The sequence below is a fragment of the Mustela nigripes genome, chromosome 4, assembly GCF_022355385.1.
Source record: "Mustela nigripes isolate SB6536 chromosome 4, MUSNIG.SB6536, whole genome shotgun sequence".
NCBI lineage: Eukaryota > Metazoa > Chordata > Mammalia > Carnivora > Mustelidae > Mustela > Mustela nigripes.
In genome coordinates this window covers 129610999-129638050 of record NC_081560.1, presented here as the reverse complement: position 1 = coordinate 129638050, position 27052 = coordinate 129610999, and the positions used below count along the sequence as shown (strand labels likewise).

Below are 27052 nucleotides of genomic sequence, written 5' to 3'. Positions count from 1 at the left end.
TTTTTTTTAAGATTTTATTTATTCATTTTACAGAGAGAGATCACAAGTAGACTGAGAGGCAGGCAGAGAGAGAGAGGGAAGCAGGCTCCCTGCGGTACTCGATCCCAGGACCCTGGGATCATGACCCGAGCCGAAGGCAGCGGCTTAACCCACTGAGCCACCCAGGTGCCCTCGATGAACATTTCTGATGGAATTTTCCAGGTTTCTAAAAAGATTTTATTTATTTATTTATTTATTTATTTATTTATTTATTTGAAAAAGAGAGAGTCTGAAAGAGAGCAAGAGCCGGGAGGAGAGGGAGAAGCAGGTTCCCTGCGAGCAGGCGCTCGATCCCAGGACCGTGAGATCAGGACCTAAACCAAAGGCAGATGCCTAACTGACTGAGCCACCCAGGCGCCCCAGGAATTTTCCAGTTTTTAAGCAGAGGTTTTGATTAGAAGTCTGCTCAGCACAGAAAGTCTCCTCATGGTGCAATAGCATATCACATTCATTCCTTTCCTTACACCTCATTGTGGTTGTCTAATCTGTTTTTCCTTTCAGTTTTATTGAAATATAATTGATATTCAACACTGTATAAATGTCAGGTGTAGACCATAATAACTTGGCATATATATATATATAACTACCAATATTTGTGAACCTCTATCACCTTCACAGGGGCTCTCTTACTCCTTTTAAGTGTAAAATCCCTTCTCTCCAGTAGATCCAAGTTCTACTCTGTCTCTTCCTCTTTCCGAGCCCAGCCCTGGACCAGCTTTGTCCACCATTACCACCACCATGGCACGTAAGTGTTCCTAACATCACCTTTATCTCACACTATTCTATATCTCTGGCTGCTTCATTTGTACCACACCATTTGAAGCCCCTACAAGGCCATGGGCCAAACATTACATTCCGGGGGGACAGTCTGTCCGGGGACAGACGTTCCCCGCTCCCCCCCGGCCCCCGGGCCCACTGCGTCCCTGGCAGCCAGGCCTCCTAGCTCTCCGGCCGGGCAGGCTTTTCGTGGGTGTGTTCGAGACAGGGTTTTTTAAATTTTGTATTGTTATTTTTATTATTTGTAACTTAAACCTGGCGACTCGCACAGTTGTCTTTTCCCTACCTGGAGTAGCAAGACCCTGGTGCTGCCTTCCCTGTTGGGGGAGGGGGAGAAGTTGGGGGGCCAGGGGCCGACAAGCTGGCACTTGGGCAGCCACCAGGACCAAGAGTCCAGCCTGGCTTGGGCCGGACGGGTGGGAACTGGACTCCATGACCTCTGGGAACCAAGCCAGCCCCCACCCCCCGCTACTCCCTCCCCCAGGGCCTCGCCTTCCTCACCTCAGCCTCTGGACCTTGTCTTCCGGCCGGAGCCTCACCCTCCCCGGGGGCTGTCTGTAAAGGCCTGCAGCCTCCCCAGGGCCCTGAGCCCTTCTTCCCCAACCGAGCCCAGCCCTGGACCAGCGTTGTCTACCTTTACCTCCACCATGGCACGTAAGTGTTCCTAACATAACCTTTATCTCACCCTGTTCTATATCTCTGGCTGCTTCATTGCAACTCCAACCTTCAGCTCCTCATGGAGTTAGAAACATTCAAGGAGATAAACATGAGCTTACTGATAGATTTGCATGGAATACCAACCTTTCTTTTACAGGAGCTGGGGTAGAATTGAAATCACCATCACCAAAACAACCGGTCAGACCACATGGTCAGACAGTGTTTGTGGTGGCTGGGGTGGAGCAGAGGGATGGATCAGAGACCAGGAAATGAATGGGTGTTTGGGTTAGGATTGTACTAACTGGAAAGAAGCCAAGAGTAGTCAGTTTCCTTGCAGTACAAAATTCACTTTAGGCACTTTGTTCCTAAAAAAAAAAATAATGTGGTCAGAATGAACCAGAGAATAAGTTATGGAATCAAGTGGCCATCTGTGTTTTCTTGAGTAGTTTGTCTTAATTTTACGGAAAATTAGTTCTGAGCCAGTTATAATTGAATAGATAGGTCTGAGATCACATTTTTATCACAATTGGGTGAACTGGAAATTAACTGCCACAATCTGGTCCAAATATATTCAGATAACAAGGAAACCATGTTCATCCTGAAATAGAAGGTGACAGGAATAGAAGAATAGAATCACTGAGACCCTTCCAGACTAATAGTATCAAATAGTGGTTATGTGTGAGGCTCTGATCTGGAGCCTGGTCTTATCCAAAGTGAATCTTTATTCTGCCTCCTACTATCTGTGTGATCTTAAGAAAGTTTCTTAACTCTCTGAGCCTGTTTCCTTGTATGTGCAGAATTAGAGATAAAAAAGCATCACTTATTTAATAATTAGTAGGAGAAATAAATGACAATGTACATGAAGCTCCTAGTACAATGTGTAGCATATAGTAATAGATCAATAAATGGCTGTTACTATATTGTCCAACACTATCATTTTACAGATAAAGAAACTTAGGCTCAGAGAAATTGAAGTAATTCAAAACAGGGCTAAGACAAGAACTTGGAATTTCTGAATTCCAACCCAACACTTTCTTCAGGGTAATTTACCATTTATCACTCACTCCATAATTTGGATCTTTCAAATATGTAATTTGTGAAAACTTGAACTGGGCTGAAATACATGTTTTCCTACTTTCTGTGCAAACTGGGTTCCAAGTTGGATATATATAACCTACCCATGAAGAGGGCTATTTTCAAGCTCTTCAATAGTATCATTTAATAAATCAACCATAAACATCATTGGAATCAAGTCACAGGTCATTCTTAACTGTTTAATTGAAAAATCTTATTCTTGGTAACACTAATATGAGTGTTGACTATATCAGTCTGAGTTGTGGTACACACTTACATGTGCCCAGTTAAAAACTGATGTTGTCCAGGCATACCACCTAGCAATACAAGAAGTCACCAAACTAAGGTGTCCCAAATGGGAATAGCTGTCTCTTGTGAGTAATTTCAGTGAGAGAAAAGTCCCTACAGATAATACATCTAGTTCTGTGTTTTAACTCTTGTGATGGTCAAAATATCCTTCAAGCTCTCAGATAACTTTAAATACAGTATCTCCTTGGCACTTAATATATTCCAGAAGTTGCAACTATCATTGGTCAGCCTGAGAGTTTCTCCTCCCTTTCAGGGACAGAACACACTCAGGGGATTTGTGTCTGGTTTATTTTGCAGTATAAGCATAGCCAGTGAACCCTGGTAGTTCACCTAGTCCATATGGGAGCCAGTTGTCATGGACATAGGTATTCAATATATAGTAGTTGAACTGAAAGTGTCAAAGATGTGTAGAAATCCATTTGTGTGAGGTGTGCTGATAAAAGTGATTAAAATTTCATTTTAGAGAATGGGGAAGCCTTGACCTAATGAAAGAGAATGAAAGAGAAACAGAGAGCTGGACAAATTTTTTCAAAGACAATAGGATTCCACATAAAAGATGTATTGGCCAGAATAGTTTGGGGCACAAGAGGCAGAGACCTCCTGGAGGAGAAAGGGGAAAGGTATTGGCTCATGACCCTATAGGAAGATGGAAGGGGGCTGGCTGAACTCAGGGCTACTGACCTTCTCTCTCCACTCATTCTCAGACCAGCTTTCCTGCAAAGCAGGAGTCACATCTGCTATCAGTCATGGGTCCATATCCTTGACAGCCTTGGGAAGAGAGAAAATAAGTACTCTTCACCCTGTCTCAGTGGAAATAACTCAGGGGAGGACTCTGAACGGCCTGACTTGGACCACATGCCCACCACGGACAATGGTCAAGACCAGGGATGTGAAGTACCCACGAAAGTGGATACCTTTCTGAGTACCCAATTTGTCTACAACTGTCAGCACTTAGTTTATACTTTATTGGTGCCAAGCATAAAAACTCTTTCAATTGCTTCTAAGTTAAGAATCATGAATATAGGAGGCGTCTATAGGGATACATCAAATTGTTCTGAAGGGTACAAGGGAGACTGCCCTGGAAGAAGAGAGAGGAGCCCTAAATCACCAGTGAAAATGAAAAGCTGGATCCCCCATAGCAGGGTACATCCTCTATTCCTGAATCCACAGGAAAAAGAATGAACTCCAAAGGCGACCCCTTTCACCATCACCCCCAACACCTCTCTGAACTGGAGTGGATTCAGGTTTTAGGAGGTGTAGAGTTTATACAAGTTGGGATACCTCTCTAAGAACAAGGAACAATTTACTTTTGCAAATTTTACAAAAATATACGACCATGCAAAGACAGTATGAATGCCCCTTAGCTGTGTCCCAGAATACAAGCTTCATTGCTTTCCTGCCAGATCCATCTCTGGTAACACCTACCCAGCAAACAGCAGTTGTACCCATATCATTAAATGACATCTAGGACCTCAAACACCCATCCCTTTTTTAGAGCACCACCGAGTAGGACCCCTCCCCACCAGCCCTTGTCTTTTGAGAACTTTTTACAATTCAGGCTCTTTACTAATTGAGAATGTTCTTCTACCTCAATTAACTAAAATTCTGAAAATGCATCATTTTTGTAATTATCTGAAATTGACTTCCCACCCATCCCATACAGGCATGATTTCTCTTTCTTTAGCAAAATATGGTCACTGACTAAGGAGCAAGAGGCTTGAGAACACCATTTATTTCAAGGCAAACACTTTGGCCTCCGTGTCACAGGCTTGAACCTGACATTCCAGCCACAGCACTGCTGAAACTGATAGTCTAGTCATGCAGGGGATTTTCCTGACTCCGTGTCTGTCTCCCATGGCTGTTTATTTGTACTGCTGTCTGCTTTGGTTTGGGACACTGACCTTATAAGCTGCTTCCTCAGCCGAAGCCTGTAGCCAGAAAACTAGGAGTTTCCCCTCTGTGCTCCCCTCAGCCAACTGGAAGGAACTGGCTATTAATTCACACTGTGTAACTGGAGAGAGAGACGGAGAGGCAGAGAAAGAGAGTGAGAAAGATAGAGATTGAGAGAGGGGAGTTTTTTAAAATCCACACCAAGCCAGCTGTGACTCTCTGGACAGCTGAGTCATAGACGACCAGGCAGTTCAGCTGGAAGGCGCACTGTACGTGCTAACTCTTGGGTTCCGGCTAGGGCGGAGGATGGTTCAATAAAAGGGGGGGGGGATAAAATCAGAAAGCCACAATTTAATCTCAGATAGTACTTCATTCTGAGACTTGTTGTTATCGGGGGTGAAGGACAAGAAGCTGGTTCCCCTCCAAATGAGATTCCATCCTCATGTGGTTAGTCAAGAATCAATTACAGAAATCTGCGTATTGCTGTTTTGTTTTTTAATACATAAATTACAATAATTGCTAGAAGATGCTGGCTGCTGACTTTTTATTGGAACTGGCTAAAGGTTGTCTTGAAATGTCGGCCACTGAGTCACAAGTTCATAATCAGCTGTGTCATGGCCAGATTTGGCAATCTCACAATGTATAAGAAGGTCATTATTACAGAAATAATTGGAGTGATGGTTACAGGTCTAAAATTTGTCTGAAATGAAAAAATAACCACCGAAAGATGGCAAAGGAGGATTGAAAAGAATGTAAGGAACATAGATATGAGCATAGTGGACTAGCACTGTCCTGGGCAGGGAATTCATTCCAGGTAGCATTTCCTGGGTAATGAAATTAACATGTGCCCACTTGCAGTGGGATCTGCTCATTGGAGTCGTGACTGCTTCGTTGTGTTTGTAAAACAAGGATGATCTTCAGGGACTCTGTCAACCACCTGCTGTCACCTCTTAGTTCTGTGGCTAGAGAGTCCTCTATGTCAATCTTGTCTAGCCAAAGTTCTAAGTAACTCCCAGTTCTGTTCTTTCCACTCCCATGCTGGGACAATGGTGTGTTTCAGAAGAAAAGCACAGGGCCATGCTGATAGGATTTTCATAAATCCCCACCATAAAATCCCAGATGGGCCCAAGGCTAGGCAGTCATCCCTTAGTTCATCTCTTCTTACTGCTGCCTAGTTCCCACAAGGTATTTCTCCTCTTCTTGACAGACTAGACAGATAAAAGGTGTGTGACTATGTGTGTGTGTGTGTGTGTGTGTGAGATGAGGAGATAGGCACCATGGTCTCCTCTTTGTGGATGACCTGAGAACACTTGCCTGAGGCCTCTGCTGCCAATATCCTCTCCTTCTCCCCAATTCCAATTCTTGTTTTGCTCTAGTTTAGTGGTTCTGCACCCAATTTAAACTAGAATCATCTGGGGTGCTTTACAAAGTAAAGTTATCAGGGGCTCCCTGGGTCGCTTGGTCAGTTGGGTGGCTGACTCTTGATTTGGGCTCAGTTCATGATCTCAGGATCCTGGGATGAAGCCATATGTGGGCTCCATATTCAGCCTCCGGGCTGAATTCTGCTCAAATATTTGCTCTCCCTCGACCCCCCCCCCACTCATGCAAGCATGTGTGTGCTCTCTCTCTCCAATAAATAAATAAATCTTTTAAAAAATTAAAAGAAAAAAGTACAGATATCAGGGCACCATCCTTCCTCCAGCTTCTAGATTTAGATCATATAGTATGACCCCACAAGGGTAATCAGTATTATTTTTAAAGCTCCTTACGTAATCACCTAATGTGAAATCTCGATTGCTTTCTTACTGAAGTCACAGCAGCATTTCAGTGTCTGTCATGTAAAGGTCCTATAACATTTAACAGAAGCTCTTATACAATACATGGAAAATCTTGGTTAACAATCGCTCTGGCTGTCAAAATTAAATTCATTTTGGTTTTCATTTTTTTCCCACTTCTAGGGAGAAGGCAGAAAGCCCAAGTTTTAGTCCAGACTCTGTTGTAAACCTTTGGGCAAGTAACTTATCCTCTTTGGAGCTGCATTTCTTCTTCTAGCAAAATGAATTACTTAAGTTAGGTACGCTTTAAGATTACTTTCAATTCTATGCTATCAGGATTATACAATCCAAAGGGCTTTTTGCTCAGTACTATCATTAAATCAGGCTATCATTTATTAGCTGTGAGATTTTGGGGGTCTCATCCATCTTCTCGAAGCTTCTCAGGTCCACAGGTATGAAATAAGATGGGAAGGCCAGGTCCAGGTTTCCAAATCTGTTGTACAGAACATCCCTAGCCCAAAAAAGGCAAAAAGGATTCCCAGTGTGCAGCAAAGAATCTGACCAATCCTGAAGTAACATACCTAGGTTGACTCTAACTCAGAAATTTCTAGTTATTTGACCATGAAGCTACTGTTTCCTTCTTAAGTCCGACTGACATCCATAGAACTAACTGTGATAGGGGATGCTCAGATCTCTTCCATTTCTAAACTTCTAATGCTTTGTGGTCAAGTCCACAAATCTATTAGATAAAAGAATGAATAATTTACTTGTTCCTTTGACATGTAAAATAAAAGATTATTTGCTCACTGCTCCACCCCAGCTTTTGGCTGGTCAACAGGCAAGGACACAATCTGCATGTTTCAGGGCTTACCTACTTTTGAGAAAACAATGTTTAAAATGAGATGAAAGGTCAGAAGTCATTCTGGTTCAAGTCTAAATGGATTCTAACTCTCTTCACTGTAACTTGTATGAAACAGGTCATGTATGAAAGAAGTAAACAAGAGTTGCTCACTAATACACTTCTTTAGTTTGATCAAATCAGATTAATTTCACATAATCAAGAAGTTCAGAATCAGAGAAATCGTCTATGGAGGCAACATAGAATTTCAACAATGAGTCTAGAGTTAGTCTTGGCTGGCCGGGTAAATCAGCCTCCTCGCTTCATTCTTTTGTGCCTTGGTTTCTCATCTGTAAGATGGAGGTAATAATTTTCCCTAATAAGAGGGCCTTAATTATAGAAATAAGTCACTTAATATGTGTAAAGCACCTAGAACAATCTTAGCTCATGGAAGCACTTAATAAATCTTTATTATTGTCTGGACCATGAATCACCACTTTGTGATCAATGTTAAATATATCTTGTAGATCTATTTTATTCTGACCCACAAAACGAGTATAATTTTCACATTTGAATGCCATTAGTGGGGTTATACTCTCTGGTTTGACTCAGACCCCATCTCTCCCTGTTGTCATATCGGATCACTGTAGGCATGTGTTACCTGCTGGGCCCTGAGTCTAGAACGCAGACTTTCTAAGGCATAAACTCTTTCTAAGAGTTCTAAGATTTGCCTCTTTCCAAGGCAGAAATGGTGTTATGTTTCAATGCTGACTCATCAGTGTTGAACAAGTAGATGGGGCTTTCTTAGTATTTGCTGAAGGAACAAATGAGTACATACACGCACAAACATACACCAGATCCTTTCTATGATATCCCATGCAAGGAACTGTTGAGCTTCTGTATCAACATCTCCATGGTAGGGCATTCAGTATCTCTCTGTATTTGGACTTATCTGCTTGCTGGGAATTTATTTATACACTGAACTGTTTAATTCTCATTCAGTTCTCTGATATTTTGAAGTTAGAGGACACAATGGAGAGAATCTGGTCCAGATCTCTTACTTAATATTTGTTGGGAGGCCCGGTGACTCCCAGAAAGTCATGGCCCATCATTGTGATCCCATCCTGTGAGTATATACCTCACTTATGAATCAGCAGCACCTTTGTAGTATGATTGAGAGTCTCTAATGCCTCAAAATGGCAGTTCCCCTGGCAGTCATTCAGCCATTCTTTAAAGCCTGAAGAACTTTACAAACCTACTCAGTCTTTTCTTGAGATGTAATCATGAGTTCCTTCCTTTGTCAACCAATACCTCAGTGATTAATTGCCAACCAATACCTCAGTTAATTAATCCTTGGGTGAGGATGAAGGTGAACAAGAGGGATGGAACACAGGATAGGCCCTGAGGGGAGAGACACATGTTTGGAGGACAAGGGTCTAGAAGGGAGAGTGAAAGAGGGAATGCTGGAACCAAGGCTCATCTTCTTCACAAGAAGTCCAGGCACAGCCCAGATCCACATGCTGCCTGGTCAGGATATTGCTCAACATTCCCTGGGGAAGAGATGGAAGTGGAGGGATAGGCAGTGGCTAACTTCAGATAATCAGCACGCAATAGGCTTCTTCACCATTAAAGGGAAAAGAAAAAAAAAAGGAAAAAAGATCTATTAGTATACTTTCTAGAGAATCTCAGTTCTAGTTGGAAATTGTTTCAGGGAAAGTGAGATGATGCAAGTCCAGCTCAGCTGGAATCACCCTCATTCCTTGGCTTCCCATCAAACAACAGAAATCTTTCATCAGGGATTGCATCTTTCTCTCTCTTTCTCTCTCCCCCTTTCTCTCTGCAGTAGTGACTTTTAAACTCTTTTGATCATCATGGTCTTCTTGAGGCTGTGGTAAAAGTTATAAATGTTCTCCCAGAAAAAAAATTCCCTAAACATGAAGAATTTTGCACATAACCTCAGGCACTGTTCTCACCCCATAAAACCAGTGCTCATGGACTCAAGTTAGGAATATGTGCTCTTTAATGTCTAAGGGATGTGTTGGGGTCTTTCACCTCCTGGCCCCTATATTACCTTGGGCATTTCTGGAGATCAGAAGAAGGCACGTGGTTCCTGAGAACCTTGCAGTAATGGTAATATACCCAACCAATTCTCTAATCCTTCCAGTAGGGAAGGTCCTTATCTTTATGCTCATGCCACCCTATGTCTTATTCTATGCTAGTGGTGACCACTATGTATTATAACTATCCATTAATCTGTCTATGCCACTCTCTGTGAGCAAGGCCAGACTTTGACTCTTGTCTTCATGCTTGTGTCCTCAGTGATTGAGGACAAGAGCTCACGGAAGGAGGGAGAGATAGAGGGAGGGAGGGAAAAGAAAATGGAGGAAGAACCTATGGGGTTCTCTAGAACTTTTCAAAGCTTGTAATTCAATAGTGGGGAAGTAGGTGAGAAAGACGATCTAGATTCACATCACAGATAGTCCTCTGGAATGTTAATATGGTTGACCATCAGAGTGATAGAAGGCTAGACATTGAGCTATATATTTGTTTGTTTTCAACAATATTCATGTCCTTGGAGAAATAATCATGATGTGGGACCTATTTTTAAGCCTGTAAAAAGAAAGAAAAATTAGCTGGAGTAGTTGAGAATGTACCAAATAGGATTAAAGCTTTTGAAGAATTTGGCGGCTGCCTTGCCTTCTCCCTTTCCCATCCCTTGATTCTGTCTGGGTGGTGATGATGTGAGAAGAGAACCTATGGGTGGAGGTAGGAACTCAATGGGAAGGCATGGCTGGTGTGTGGTAGAATTACTCTGAGTCATAATAGGAGTTGGTAGATCCGTGTCCGGGCTTTACTGGCTCATCTCCATTAGCCTCCTTAGCATAAGTGTTGGTTTATTTTCTTAGCATCCATTCGTACCTACACTGGCAACAATACAATAGTTTTTCCTTTGGAGAGTGATTACACTCAAATTCTAAATCCTAGATCTGGATTGTTATGGTCATTTGACCCTTTTTTTCTAGAGATGACATGTGGACCAGATCTGCTTAATCAGTGCATTGCAGCTTTTCAATCATTAACAATCCACTTTCAGGAGCCATAAAACTTAAGCCCAGCCAATGATTCAGTTCTGGGATGCTTGTAGGAATTATTAGAAAGAGAAGCTCTCTCTCCATTTGACTAGAAGACAGGAAGATATTAGCCTGATTCTTCTGGGAGCCATGAATGAAGAAGGCAGGTGTGTGCATGGAGCCAAGACAGAACAAAGTAGGGCAGAAATGGAGAGCAGTTAGTTCTTGGAGGCTATTTGAACCCTTGTATCCAACTCTTCTGAAATTTTCCAGACTGTCTTTTCTTTGGTGAATGTTGAAGCCTAAAACCCAGTTTGAGTTGGCTTTCTGATCTTATAAATAAAGGAGTCTTGTCTGCTATTTCTCTTTTCTGGCCTCTTATTTTTTTATAAGAATCTACCATTGTGACTCTGAGTTTTGTAAATTTCCTCTTCCCTCTCCCTATCTTATTATATTAATGTTATTTCCTTGGTGTCTTTAATAAAGCTATTTCTATTGTGGAATATGGATAAGAAGGAAGTGTTCAGAGAGTGACCATAACCAAAGTGAGGTCTTGGGTTAAACTATCGGCTAGGAAACTGTCCCTGGGGTTTGAAGTGTTCAGGAGTCCAGAGAACCCCATGGAAGGCAGGAAAGATGCAGGGTTCTCTGTCCAAAGTTATTAGTATGCATAACCTCAGTTGAGGAGTTCAGTACTTGTGTTAATCCGTACTGAGCACCCTGCCAATCTGGTATGGAACATAAGATATGCCATAGATTGCAAATTTGAAAAATGGAAAAGTGGAATGTGTCAGGAAGAAAGGGAGAATGGTGGAAACATTTAGCAATTTTTCAGAGCAGAAATACTGGGTCATCAAAACATAGCTTAGAACATAAACAAACAAACAAACAAAATATAAATAAATAAAATGATTGTAATTTATTAAATAAATTAAATTTAATATATTAAGCTTTAAAAAGCACAGCCTACATAATACACTTCAGGACTATTTTTATCTACTCCGACACTGCAAAACTTTCTAAAGATTTGATATGGAAAATAATAAGCTTCGGTTATTTGGAAAAAAACAATACCTCTTTCTCTGAGGACGCCAGATAAATTGAATACTACTACATTAGGCAGTCTCCTGCCAAAAGAGGAATTCTCTAAAAGGTCCTTTGTAAGTCTATCCTAAAGGATCCTAGGGAAGTATTTTTTACATTTTGAAAGCAAAAGTCTTACCTAAAATACTATCTCAGGTGCAAAAAGGAGAGACCCAGGGTCACCAATAGTACTGGGACCAAATGCTAATGATCAGTGGGCAAGGTGATAGTGAGGTGTCCAGTACTGGTCACCCAAACCTGTGTCTTTTCACTCTCAGCCAAACAACCCCTTTCCCATCTAGGTCTAATGAAAACAGTGCCCTCAAAGCCCAAATCCCAGGAAAGTGGGCCTCTGAGATGTGTTGAGATAGAGCAGGACATCTTACTACATCCTCTCACACAAGATCATTAGCCTATTTAAGAATAAGGAAATTAGGAAGCCCACACATCTAGTCAGAGGACAAGGCCTAGCTGAGTCTGACAAGGCCAGACTCAGAAATTCCTGGCTTGTACGAATAAAGTCTGACTCTCATCAATTCCTCCTGCCAACCAAATGGTGACAGATTGAGGCCTTTAAAACACTCCAAGGCAGACGACATGTCGACCAGCACCACCTAGTGGAACAGAAGCTTTAAAAAGACATCAACTCGTAACACTCTTTTTACTCTTGCAAGGTTGTTTATTCATTCAACTACAGACTTGTGAGAGCTGAGGCTGCACCATGCACCTTGCAGGAAAAGTTGGAAAATTACAAGAAATTGAAATGGGTATGCCAAGAGCTTAGAATAGTCTGACCTTTGGAATGCTCCAGAAATGTGGGGAGAGAGAACTGAAATAGTTTATCATCATTGACCATCCTTGGGATTTAAACTTATAAAAAACAAGAAGCATGTATTATAAAGGAAAGTATTATTTTTGAAAGTAAAAGCCATATTTATCATGCAACAAAAGGGAGAAAAGATATAGATATTTAGAGCCTTATTTGGCTCTGCCCATCCCTCTCCATTCAGTGGTCATTTGTATTTAATCAGTATGAGGGAGGCCATGAGAATTTGTTGATAAAGAAGAGATCAAAGTACATAGAAGCTAATCTAGAAGCTTCCCATTGAAAACTGCACTCCAGCCCTTAACACAGAACCAGAAAAACTGTGATTCTTACCTATTGTTCTCTTAATTGTGGTTGGCATGTTGGGGAAAAAATATGTGATTAGATTAATTGCAAACCTCCCTTTGTCCCAGATATCATTAGAATGACCAGATTGATGTCTGGTTATGAGCCATCAAGTAGGTATGTATCATTAGGACTCTTGAGCACACATACACAAAATAACTGGAACTAACTTAGTCCAGGAAAGCGGAGTTTATTGGAAGGTTTCTGGAGATATTTTATATAATCAAAGAAGTAGTTGAATATCATACTGTGCCAATGGGAGCAGTGCCTCTGGATGTCAGGAACACTGGGAACCAGGGGCTGGAGTGGTACCTGGACTTTCTTGCATCACCCTTACCTATTATCTCTCTCTGGGTCAATTTTACTTTTTCTCATAGCAAACCAATTTTTCCTTCATAATGAAAAACATGGCCACTGAACATTCAAATCTCTCTTCTTACAGATTCTGCCACCTGAGAGAGGCTGGCACCCTATCTTCAACTCTGGTTTTTAAAATTCCATGCAGGGCCTGATTGACTAAGGTAAGATGCCTACAGATACTGTGCTGATAATGCTGAAGAAATTATGAAATAATGGCATTTTGGAAACACCTCTACCACTTCCCATGAGGCCTCACACCAACCAATTCCTCTAAGAATTCTTCATTGTGGGGCTCTCTCTCTCAGACACCTCCTATATATTCCTGACCATCCAGAAATCAACAGGGATGGGTCACTTGCCATGGGAAACCAAAATTGCCTATAGGCAACACAGAGCAGCTGCTGAAGTCCAATCCACATCCATAGTCATATGGGAGATCATGATAGTTCCAAACATAAGAAGGTTGATTCAGAACTGAAAAGAATCATAATTTTGCATGTTCCTTGGGCTAAAAAGCCAGAAAGTGCTTCAGCCTGAGCTTTCCCTCATGAGGGGAAAACCAGAAGTAAATTTTTACCTATGCCTTGGCTCCTTGAGAATAAGAGCAGGGAGAGGGGATGTCCCTGGAGGGAGGTTGCAAGGACTGGATTTCAGAACAGAAAACTTAGGCTTTCCATTGGTCATGTCTCAAGGTTTTAAAATCATTGCCTACTGCGAGCTTTTGTTCCCATTGCCTAGAAAGTTGAAGCCCTTTCCCCCTACACTGTTAAGTCTAGACAGTTTTGCAACCAAATTAAGTCAACTTGGGATGAAGAGTTCGCAAAAATGACATATGAAAACAATAGATGGATTCAATCTTCAAGTGATTGAATTAATGTCTTCTTGTCCTAGTTTTCAGCTGGTATGAGTAGCTGGTCCTGAAAATCAATCTAAGATAAGATAACATTCTAAATTGTGACTATGATTTGTCAGGGTATAAAGGACTCTGGGGTAATATCAATTTTCTCTTCTTTACCCATTCAGATCAGGATTTCTCAGTCAGTAATTGCAATGAAACCAGAAGAAGAAGTGATGAGGAGAGGGGAGGAAACCAATTAAGGAATGATACATAAGAGCCCAAAACATGAGTAACTAATTTCACAATCATTGTGAAGAATTATCTAGTCCAAAAACCAAAAACTGTGATATTGAAATGGCAGCTCATGCAAGAATTGAGAAGGTATTAATACAAAGAAAAAGAGATTCTATCTTTGGTAGAAAACACAATACCAGTTAGGCAATAGAATGATGAAATTAACTACAGGAGAATGGAGAGGATTATTAGCAGAAGGGATCTTTGATGGGAAATGGGGCAGGTTGCATCATAGCCAGGAACCCATCAAAATTAAGTTCTGTCTTGAGAGGGATTGTGGTAAAGCTAGATAAGATGAAAAGGTAGAACCATGGATTCAAGTATGGGTTGAACCACCTAAAAGGACAATATTCATGATGGTTATAATTAAATGTTTCACTGCAAGCCCTAATTTTCTTCTGTAAAGTAATTGCTTTCTGATACTGAAGACCAGGATTTTCAATTCATTGGTTGGTGCTAATACATATTTCTGGTTCCAGCATAAGAAAAATAAGCTACCACAAAATAATTTCAAGTCCACTCTTTGAAGATATAAATTTAAAAAGCCTACCACATTATTAAAGATATTGTAACTGGCCCTTTTGGGGCAATAGACCTTCACGTGTTGACATATAATACCCAGAAGCTCCCCTGTATTTTCTTTTCATCAGAACTGGGTGCAAATGTGGTGTGGAAAAGATTTCACTTTTACATAACCTTTTGTGTGTCCCATATAAAAATGCTGAGGAAAATATTCAATGAGAGGAGCTAGATGATAGGAAGTCCTCTGAAGGGAATAGAAAACAGAAATGTAGTCTGGGGAGGATAAACTAAGAACATTACATCTACATTATTGGAATTAAGGTCTAAGTTGAAAAATTTGTATTCATTAATTGCTTATCATAGAAGTACTGGAAAGAATTGCAGTAGACCCTGGGGATACAAATGTAAAAAAGGCACACCAGCACTTCCTCTGTCCTCTAGGACCCAAAAGCATTTATGCAGAGTCACCTTATGTCACTCCCATATTAGTCAGGGATCAGAGTTGCAAGAAACAGAAATGCACTCAAGTCTCTTAAGCAAAGAGAATTAGTAGGATTAGAGCCCTGAAAATAGGAACATCCAAGTCTCTCTCTGTGTCTGTCTTTCTGTCTCTCTCCTTCTCTCTCTCCTTCCTGACCCATCTCTTTTGTTCACAGAGTAACTTATAATTGTTTTCCTGAGATTAGAGCTTTAGTTTTTGAAACAAGATTTATAGTTACAGATTTAGTCTCTTTGTACCCAATTCCAAATCAAGGAGAAAGAGACTGTGATGGAAACAATTCCGGTCAGATATTGATTCCTGGAGTCAACAAATATTATTGAGCACCTACTATGTGCTAGGCACTCACTATTCAAGACCTCAGAGCTGCACCATAGGCAACATGGATAACCTTGTCTGCTTATGTTTAAGGTCCAGATGGGGTAGGGTGCCGCATGGATAATAGTGGATTTTCTAATAGATGCTCAAGGATGATTAAGTGTTAGAAAGATGTTGACAAAGCATCTATGAGGAGCTTTGAGTTGAGCAGGAGCCTTAAGGAAGCAAGAAAACATGCCATGAGAATATGTGGGAGAACAGCCTTTTGGTGAAGGGCCAGCAAGTGTAGAAGCACTGAGGTGGGCCCACTTGGAAGATCCCTGAGCTTGAAGCAGAATGAGCAAGAGCAGAGTGGGCCACAAAGAGATCCGAGGCAGAGCCAGACACAGCCACATAGATGGCACTAAAGTCTTGGGGAGCCATTAGAGAAATTTGAGCTGGAGAGTGCCAAGACCCAACTTTTATTGTACAGTGAAGTTTCTCCAAGCTAACCTAGCCAGGAAATGGCAGACCCAGGATTTAAGCCCGAGTGGTCGGTGCCAGAGCCTTATCTCTCAATTACCATTTGACTCTCTCTACCTACAAAGCAAGGTCTCAGAAAGAGATTTTTACGAATGTTTTCAGACAGTCCAAAAGTTCACCCATGCTTCCAAATACACTGGGCTTGTCCTCTGAAGACAATGAGAGAAAACCTAGCACTTGGGGCCCATTTTATTGTCAAAAGACACAGGCGCCTTTGCTAGGACAACTCCATTCAGGTAACTTGCCAAAGTCCTGGTTTCAGCTGCCAGATATCTATAGTACTATTCAGGACAGGTTTGTTTGGTTTTTTTCCCACCCCCTACTGTTCTGTTACCTTCTCCATATCTTGCACAAACAACATGTGGATTACCTTTTTTAAGCAAGAGGGGAAAAGGATCACTTTAGCAGGGTCACGTAGCAAGGTCAGGACTATGCTGGTGTTTCCGAAATGGTGCAAAAAAGTCAACTGCTAGGTGTTGCACATAACTAATATTTATGAAACACTAAAAAATAATAAATGAATAAATGAACAAACAAACAACAAATAAATAAAACTGATATCCAATAGGAAAGAGAGAAAGAAAGAAAGTCAGTCAACTGCAAATGGAGTTCTGTGAGCAAATTTTGTGGGAGTCTCTCGAGCAGATTCACAAAATATGAGCCTGTTTTCTTTAGAACAGAATCATTTTCAAAGTGCATGTCCTTTAATCAAGAGTGCCTGTGTTTTCATGATGCATGTTCAGCATAAAAGAAGGCATAGTGTAAAAAGACAAGCACACAAGAAAACCTTTCTTTGCTTCGAACTGTAAGACAACTTGATGGACTGATTGCAACTTACCAGAAGCCTTGACTTGCTTAAAATTGTGGCCCTGTGTCCCTTTGTATGAGGAAGAATCACATCAAGTGACCACAGCTTTATTATAAAGAACTTCAACCCTAAGTGTCCTGCAATGGGCCACAGGGAGTCACACACACACAGATTCAGCCAGATCTACTTTAGCAACAGCACTAAATGGTTGAAATTCATATTTAATTGGATTCATTTGTTCATCGCATTAAGTATTGTTTGAGTACTTAGCTACATTTCAGGCACCGTCTTAGTCCTGGAGAAACAACCCTGGATGGGATAAGAGTCCTTCTCCCATGAAGCTTACATTGAAGGGAGATAGACCAAAAAATATAAACAAGTCAATATGTAACAAATCAATTAATGACGTGTGCTTTGACGGGAAAAAGCAAAGCAGTGCAAGGGTGAAAGGCTGAGGGGAGAATGAGAGTGATTTTTTTTTTTTTTTAATATCAAGTGTGATCATAAGAGGGTTCTCTGATTAAGTGGAAGTTGAATAGAGATCTGGTCAAGAGTATGGCATGAAGGGAGAAAAGGTTGCATCTAGTTGCCGTATTCTGCTAAGCCAAGGAAGAAGATGGGTACATTTCAAGAACTGTCTCAGCAAGATTTTTAAAGAAAACATTAACCCTCAGCTAATTAGAAAGCCCAATTAGCCAGAATTCCTCCTCACCCTATTTCCTAGGCATTGCAGCTATAGGAAAGCAGCAATGTATACATTTAAACATCCTTAGCAATTTATCCAGAGACCACATGGTATAATGGAAAAAGAATGGTTTTCAAAATAATTGACAAGAAGAGCTATGTGATTGGTGGGCTCTGCTTAGAATTCCAACTTCATTTATTAGTGGTTGTGAGTCAATTGGCTAATCTACCTAAGTTCTACTTTATCAATGGAAAAATGATCTCAACACCTACTTTTGGACTGGCCATAAGGAGTAAATCAGATGCTATATATAAGATCTAGGATGTACCTAAGAACATGTTAAAACATGTTAATCATTGTCCCCTCAAATCCATAGAGAATAACTAATCCATAAAGAGTGTTGCAGAACAATGTAATAAACATAAAATTTTATTGCATTTCCCAGAGACAATTGTAAATTTTAGGATATCCAGGAAACCAGTGCTTAACTGCACTTAAGATTTGTTGAAATGATTATACTACTATACTGTTGGTATCAGTCTCCCATCTGGACTATTTGTTTAAAATCTTTTATTCCAGCTAAATAATCAGATCAACAGACAATAAAGAGAATGAGTACCACGTCTGGAATTTGACTCTAAGCCCTAACATTATAACAGCTAGTCAAGGATACTGGACAGTATGCTTGGATACAACCTCTCATGGTCTGCAAGATTTTCACTTAGTCTAGAGGGGTGGGTCTGAGATGGACATCCATGAATTTCCACGTAGCCCTCATTATAACAACTTTGGAAACCCAGTACATACTTCATTGAATTTCCCTAAAATGGAATGGATGGGACTCAGTTGTGTATTATTCTTTCCTTTATTGCATATTTACAGCATTAGAACTTGAAAAAAATTCCTGCATCCTGTCTAGTACTTAGTGCAGCATGTGGTGGTTTCTTTATAATATGAATGAGCTATTTTCTCCTTTCTGTTAGTTATTTGAGGAGGCTAGTGGCATCAGAGTTCCAAGGTGCTCATTATTCTGCTCTTTCCAAACTTATTTTTAAGTTTTCCATGGATGAATCTTGCAAAGAGAGCTTGAACCACTGTTGAACATCCCCATGCTATCCTTATCCCAAAAGACTTTCTTCTGAGGTTCAAATCATTTTTACAGATGTGATTCCAGACTTTCTCAAAATAGAAAGTTAACATCTTGCTTAATTATAAACCCACTTTTACCATGGGTGTTAACTGTCCTTGAGTTGGCATTATATGCATACCAGGAATGAACCCCACTGACTTGACATCTGAGGATTTTCTTTAAGATTTCTAGGGGGAGTCAGCCCACTCATGAAAGAACCAGAGCACCTAATACTTGTCCACTATTTCAGAGATGATTGTATGCTTACTAGCCCTGGCATAAGTGGACTTGTCAGCTTTGCTTCCCAGTACCAAGTATGAAGTCAATGGGAAGCATGAAACTAGTTAGATGGACATTCTGTAAAGTGACAATAATCAAATCTATATGAAGTTTATTGCTGAAATGAGTGTCACTTTTAAGTAGAACTTTGTACCTCATTATTAAAGTTTGCACAACACTTTCAAGGCTATTAGCTTATATGAGCGTTGCAAGTCAATGTGGAGGAAATTACCATGTTCATTTAACAGATGAGAAAATCCAAGGCTTAAAAAGTTAAGCAATTACCCCAAGATCACACAACTAGGTGAAACCGGACCCAAGTCCTCAGGGTTGAAATCTCCCGCTCTCCTCTTTCACCCAAGGTCATCCAATTCCTATACTTTATGGATATACTTATTCATTAGTTCATTACATCAGCTACCAACTTCTTTTTCAAAGATTCATTTATTTATTTGAGAGAGAGAGATCGATCAGAGTAGGGGAGATGTTGGGGGAGAGAGAGAGGGAGAGAATCTCAAGCAGATTCCCCACTGATCATGGAGCCCAATTCAGAGCTCCATCTCATGACCCTGAGATCATGACCCAGGCTGAAACCAGGAGTCAGAAGCTAACTGACTGAGCCACCCCGGCACCACCCCTCAACTTTTTTTTTTTTTACTGCTACTTTGCCTTATCACTAGACTTCTGATTTTCAGGTGGCTGGTAGGTTATGGAGCCTCAAAAAAATCTCTATAAAGTTTGAAATGGACTCTCTATTGAAGAAAATGGGAATACGATTTACAGATAATAAAATTATAGCAGAAAAATGTAGTTCTGGGGCTTAATGACAAAAGAAGACATTTAATTTTCTATTTCATTTCTTGTAAGATTTACATCAATAAATCTTACCTCAATAATAATAATATTGTTATTGTTGTCCTGAATTGCCTCTCAACTAGAGGCTAAGCTGATAAAAAGAAAGCAGGAGCCATATCTTAAACTTTTCAAGGTTGCCTATCAAAATATTTATAAAAACGGAACCAGACAAAATATGTTGTTAGAGCTATGGTAATTGGCTAATATAACTCATTTTGTTGGGTGGTCATGTGATTCAAAAAGTCCAGGGAGATTTAAGTAGATTCATACTGGAAAAGATTTTGTTTCCTTTTAAACTGGTCAGGGAGAAGAGAACTTGCTGGCTCATCCTGTCTCTTTTTTCTTGAACTGAATGTGGACATATGCTCTGGCTCTGGTCCTGTAACTGCCATCATGTGACATGAGGCACTAAGCATTAGATTGAAAAGACACCAGCCAAAAATGGCAGGGCTGAAAAGTCAAGAGAAAAATCCTATATTTTTGATGGCATCAACAAGAGCTGCACTAGTACCAGCAATCACCTCCATCTAGTCTTCTTATTAATGAGACACCACATGTTTGCATTGGTTAAGCCATTTCTAACTCCGACTACATATATTCAAAGTTTCCTATTGAAGTTGAACCATGCATCTGTCTTTGAGCTTTCTAACAGACAAGACAACAACAAAAAAAGAGATACTTGATCAGTTAATATTTGTCATTGTCCTTAAGAAGAAAAATTTCGGTTACTCAAGGGAAGTGTTGCTTTTCATAAGACTTAGTTCTTCAACAAATGTCTCAGGAAAGGCACCAAAGAAAGACATTGAATTATGTAGAAAATATATTCAAATCCTATCCCCCACATTAAGCGCAAAAATTATATTTCCTGTTGTTGTTTCGTGGAGCACTTTTTAATGCATATCAAGGACATAATACCAAACCCTCATTCAATGAAAACAATTATATAAGAGATACAGATTTTGTCATTTGTGATGACATGGTTGGGCCTAGAGGGTATTATGCTAAGTGAAATAAGTCAGACAGGAAAAGACAAATACCATATGATTTCACTTACATGTGGAGTCTAAAAAGCACAACAAATGAATAAACAAACAAACAAAAAGCAGAATCAGACCTATAAATACAGAGGACAAATTGATGGTAGGAGTGGTGAGAGGATGGGCAAAATGGGTGAAGGGTGGGGGCAGGCTTCCAGTTATGGAATGAGTAAGTCGTGGGAATAAAAGGCACAGCATAGGGAATACGGTCAATGGTATTGTCATAATGATGAATGGTGACAGATGGTAGCCATCCTTATGGTGAGCAGAGTATAATATAAGGACTTGGTGAATCATTATGTTGTAGCCCTGAAACTAATGTAACATTGTATGTAAACTATACTGAAAAAACCAACAAAAACAAATTAAGTAACAAGGAAAAGAAAGAGAGAGAGACATATAAGGCCTTATGGCCTTTAATGGTGTTTTGTTGGGCTTTGAAGTCATAGAAATAATAAATAATATTTTTTATTTCTTCGTCTAAGGAACTTTGATCCATCTAAGTTGCTGTATGATCGATGGAAGACAAAACATTTTTCCCTATTATATAATTTAAAGTTTCATAAGACAAATCCCTCCTCTGTGGAAATTTTCCAAAATATTGGTATGGAGTAAAGAGGTTTTAGGATCTGTTCAGCTTCCCTAATTTTCTATGACTTCATTAATTAAATCGTTGCTTAACTGTCTTTTTCCTGGTTAGATGAAGTCTGAAGAAGGTCATTTAATTGGGTCTTAGTCTATCAGACAAACCCAGCTGGCCCATTGCTGAATTAGGGAGAGAGGAAATACTGACTCAACCCATTTGAGCAGAAAGCAGCGTGGGCAGGGAGGGTCAACCTTACACATCTTTTATTGCAAAAGAGTTCCAAATCTCTTGAGACTGGATGAGTGGGAGAGAATGGATTATGCTTCTGAAGTAGAAACTATCTAGAAGAACAGGATAACAACCTTTTGGTACAAAAAAAAAAAAAAAAAAAAAAAAAGAATGAGAACCTGCCTTCAACATAGGCCACCCATTTGTTCATTTTGGTATCTGTGCAACAATTGGGAGTTTCTAAGCCTTAAGACTCTGTGATCATTAATACAAAACTGGAATTAATCTTAGCCTTGGTATTTTGTCTTAAGAACAGAATTGGCCCTGTGATCCATAAGTGACTCATTGAGGAAATACTTGGGCATGCCGCACAATATGAGGGCAATATTTTAACAACAGACAAACATGTATTACATGGGGGAGAATCATAAATGAAAGGAAAATAAATTAAAGAGTCAAGAACCAGAGGGAGGCTCACAGCAAGAGGCAGATACCATTACCCTGGAAGTGAAACGCCAGCACTTTGGAAACAAAACATATGTGCTGGAATCATCAGTGAACTTGAAATGAGACTTAAGAAATACCCACACCAGTTCGCCTTCCCTTCCCTTTGTGCTTGCTGCATGCCAAATAGTTGAATATAAAGTGTCTTAATGGATGTAAAAGCATTTTACAAATTAAGTGCTCTGAAAATATTAGCCATTATAATCATTCTTGAGAAAGAGGAGACCACCATGTTACTCAGATGATGATGTCTAATGGCCAAATAGTTTCCCCAGAAGGAAGCTATGAAATTCTAAACAAAATTAAAACACACGCACTCACACACACAATTTTTCAGTGTTTGGTCTTGAACCGGGTTATAACTTCCTACCAGTAAGAATCCCTTTTCACCATCCAGGGTTTCAGATCGTGGTAACCAGGAAGAATGTACTTGTCTGTACTTTCAGAAGAACAGAGAGAAGCTGAGCCATGGCCCAGAGTCCCCAGGCCGGCGTTGGCAAAGACGCGGAGTACCGCCCTTTCACCCACCCCCACACTGCCCCTGCGCTGTGGTAGACATCGATAATCCATTGTGCCATTCTGCTGATCTCATCAGCAGCCTTAGAATTCCTCCCCACATAGTCTTCCGGGAAGCTACTATCAACTAGTCGGTACGCTGAGCTGAAAACCTATTTGCCGTCTCAGCCCTCCGTGAGCTGGAGTGCTATGCTAGCTCTCTACCCAGCCTGATTGGTGGAGCGGCTTCAACTCTGGATAGGCATCCACTTAAGGAATAATAATTATGTCAATGATAAAAATAAAAATAATAATATTTTAAATTATATTTATAATATTAAGAGTAATACCTACCATTACATTAGCCTTTACTATGTTCCAGGCAAAAGGACAAATACTTTATATACTCTTAGGATGACCTCCATTTTACAGATGAGAACACTGAGGGTAAGCTAATAATTTGTGCAGCCTCACAGATCTAAACCCAGCTATCTGACTCCAGAGCCTGCACTATCAACCACGCAATGAATAGAACTTGAGGCACAAGCAGAGGCTTTATAACATGGTTAATTATCTGTATCCATATACAAGCCTCTACTAATTGAAGAAGGAATTCAGCCCTTCCTTTTTTGGGGAGGAGCTTGTAGGTCTGTCTACCTCCTGAGAAGTGACACTTGGTGAAGCTGGAGGTTACTCTAGACAGCACAGAGAGAAATCCAGCCATCTCAGACTTCAAAGTTTTTATTTAAATTCAGCAAAGTTCTCACAGTATACACAAAAAGATTTTTGTAGGAAACGAAGATGTCATCTCTCTACTTCACATGTACAGTCATCCTCCCCGCCTCTGCCCCCCTGCCCGACCCCAACCCTAGGGCTCGGCCAATTATTGCAAAGAGGGAACATGTGCTGATTTCAGGCAAAATGCCTTCAAACACAGTGGGAAAACCAATCAAACTCTCTGGGCTTTCGAGAGCTATTTTAGTAAGTACTCTCTTAGAAAATGAGAATATTATTCCGATACTAGATAATAGTCCAGTCTTGGTCACATCCGGGACATGACTTGAGTTTTGTCTTTTCGGAAGTATCATTTATGGACATGGGAACACAGCCAGGGTAAGACACACACAAAGGTTTACAGCTTTCCAAGTCTTGCTTGTGGTGAATAAAGGCAAAATTAAGGCAACCAACTTCAAAGTGATGACACAGCCCCGCTTTATCACTAAAAACCAACATCTTCAGATTTCCTGCTAGTCCACAAGGATTACTGAAAGGGTGATAAGAAGATAGGAAACAGAATAATCAATCATTGAATCATTCCTTTATTTACGAGTCTTAGAAGGAGTAGGTACATTTCTTACATTTCTTCTGATGGAGTGGGAGAAATAGTTTTTTATTAACTTCCGTTCTTATTTATGCTCTCCTTCCCCCGCCTCCATTGCACATTAACTACCCCCCATGTATTCTTTCTGCTCCTAATCTTTTTTACTCTCTCTACTTTAACATCCCCATCAAACATTGTCTTCCTCAGGGTGCCTGGGTGGCTCATTCAGTTAAACATCTGACTCTTGGTTCAGCTCAGGTCATGATCTCAAGGTCTTGAGATCCAGTCCCACATCAGGTTCCATGATCAGTGAGGAGTCTGCTACAGATTCTCTCTCTCTCTCTCTCTCCCTCTGCCCGTCTGGCTTGTGTGCTCACTCTTTTTCTCTAAAACCAACCAATCAATCAATCAATCAATCAATCTTTAAAAAAAAAAGTTGTCTTCCCTGAGTCCCTTACCCTTTGGTCCTTCCCTTTGCTAAAAGATCAACAGATTAAGTTTGGCCAAGATATTAGTCCAAATAATCTTGGTATTTCTAGCAGCATGTCTGGGCTCATGGGAATATGAATTGGATTAGAGGTAAAGGACTTTCTGATGATCATTTAAAAATCAAACTATTTAGGCAGGCAGCCCCTCTGATGATGAGTAGGGCCAGGACCCATGCTAAGTTGAAGTGGATTGAGGCATTCGGAGCTATCCCTTTCTAACACTGAATTTCATAAATGCAAGTGAGCAAAAGAGACAGCCCCCAACTGTCCTTCACCTCTGACTGGAAATGATGTGGACAGCCAATAAGCTAGAAGCAAAGGTCACTACCAAACCCCTGCCAACTCCGAGGGAGAGAGCAGCTTCTTCTGTGGGCCTGTGCTGCCATGTGGAAAATGACAGTCCCCATCATGCAGGGGATCTCAGTCTGGGACCGTAGTGGCAGTTGAGCTATGAGAGGAACAATTATGAGGCCCTGCCAACGTCAATTCTTGGGAAAGAACTTTGCCTATTTTAAAAAGCTGCTGCCCATTGATTGTATTAAACCACGTCACTTAAGGTAATCAAGGTGATCTGTATGTATGATAATAGCCAGAGTGCCTGTCATTTCTGTCCTTGCTTCCAAAGGACACGAGTGTGGCAAGCTAACCAGAGGTGCTCCGCTCTGAAAAGTTACTACTTCTACTCTGTCTGCTCCTCTCCCTCCCTGCTTGTTGGTCCTAATTTTGAGTACTCCTCGTGTCTCCGCTGACCTGCCTTCAGATTCCACTGCTGTCTCTTACTAAATGTGTGACTTTTTCTCAAGTTCCTTAATCACGCTCTTCCAAGAAATTTTTTTTACATGCATGTGATACTGTTTCGGTTCTGCCTGCCTCTTTGTTTCACAATTGATTACTCTTTTTATGAGTACTATTTCTTCATTTATATCAGAAATGCTAAGCATATGTTTGTGTTCTGCTTTCTCTATTATTTAATAAAATGGACTTTTTTTGATGTAGGGTTTTAAGCATTTTGACACACATACTGATTCATGTAAACTTCACTGTTCCTCCATAAAGAACATCTGAGTAGAAATTTGAAACATTCTTGGACATCTACTCAGGAAATGATGATTAAGCAACTGCAATGAGAAAGAAGTGGGGGTGGGGTGAAGAGTAGAAGGCAGACTGTGTTTTTTGTTTTGTTTTGTTTTGTTTTTTATCAAACAGACCTAAATTCAGTTTTCTTCCTCCATGTCTATACCCAAATATGAACCCTAAGGACTTGTACTCTTTGCAGAAATGCTAACTGGTATACCAGCTATGGAGCCTGTTTGCACAGTACAATTTTAAACGCAGGTGCTATTTTAGTTACCAGTGGAGAAACTAGGTCTCTAAGTGGTTAAGACTAGTCATTTCTTTGCTCTGCGCCAGGTGATGTACTAAGCATTTTCTATACGTGTGACAAAACTTGATCAAGCAGTTCCTGCTCTCAATCTCATTATCCAGATGAGGTAAGAGTGCACCCTGGAAGACAGGATGGACAGAATTCACCAGCAGGAATTTGGAGTCCTTGTGCAGTGTTCTTAACCACCGACCACAGACTCTTCTTTGCCTGGCTCTGTAACCCCACTTCCAGTCCAGGTCAACCCACCTGCCTTCAAATCCTGTGGTCTCTTATTAAATTGTGACTTTTGTCAAGTTACTCTACTCACTCTCTTCCAAAGACCTTTTTCACACATGTAATACCATTTCAGTTCTGCCTGCTATTATGTTTCACAAACTTATTTTTCTTTTTATGAAGGAATATGATTTCTTCATCTGTATCTAAAATGCTAAGTATGAAGTTTTATTTTATTTTTAAATTAACATCCAATAAAACTGACTTCTTTGATGTACAGCTCAATGCATTTTAACACTCATATAGATTCATGTTAAACTTCTCCACAAACAGATTACAGAAAAGCCCAGTGCTGTCAGAATTCCTGGTGCTGCCCCCTGTTTAGTCACACCCTCCTCCTATGCCATTCCCCTGGCAACTATCAATCTTTCCTCCATCACCTTAGTTCAATCTTTTCTAGAATGTCATTAATTAAAAATCATACAATATGTAGCCTCTCAAGACTTCTCTTTGACTCAGCTCAAACCTCTGATATTCAGCCACATTGTTGCATATATCATTAATTTTTTTTAATGATTTATTTGAGAGAGAGACAGAGTGAATGGCAGGGAGGGGCAGAAGGAAAGGGAGACAGAGAATCCTGAGCAGACTTTTCACCGAGTGCAGAGCCCAACTACATGAGGCTCATCTCATGACCCTGAGATCATGACCTGAGCCGAAACCAAGAGTCAGACACAGAACTGCGTTCCCCAGGCATCCCTAACTTACTCCTTTTTATTCCTGAGTGTTATTTCATCACATCACAATTTGTTCATCCATTGATCTGTTGCAGGACATTTGGGTTATTTCCAGTTTGGGGCAATTAAATTCATTCCCACCAGCAATATATGATAGTTCCTCATGCTCTGTATACTTCTTGGCACTGCACATTGTCCATATATTTTTTCCGATTATATTTCTTGATGATGGGATTATACTGGGAAACAAACACAACAAAGAACAA

The 27052-nt window shown here is 40.4% G+C and overlaps 1 long non-coding RNA gene across 1 annotated transcript; it reads left to right on the top strand.

The window, feature by feature from the left end:
* Nucleotides 1-1322: 1322 nt before the first annotated feature.
* On the top strand, nt 1323-22664 carry LOC132015207 (uncharacterized). Its single transcript, XR_009403588.1, has 3 exons — nt 1323-1470; nt 13127-13205; nt 22546-22664. It is a non-coding gene; the product is annotated as an uncharacterized LOC132015207 (long non-coding RNA).
* Nucleotides 22665-27052: the final 4388 nt, after the last annotated feature.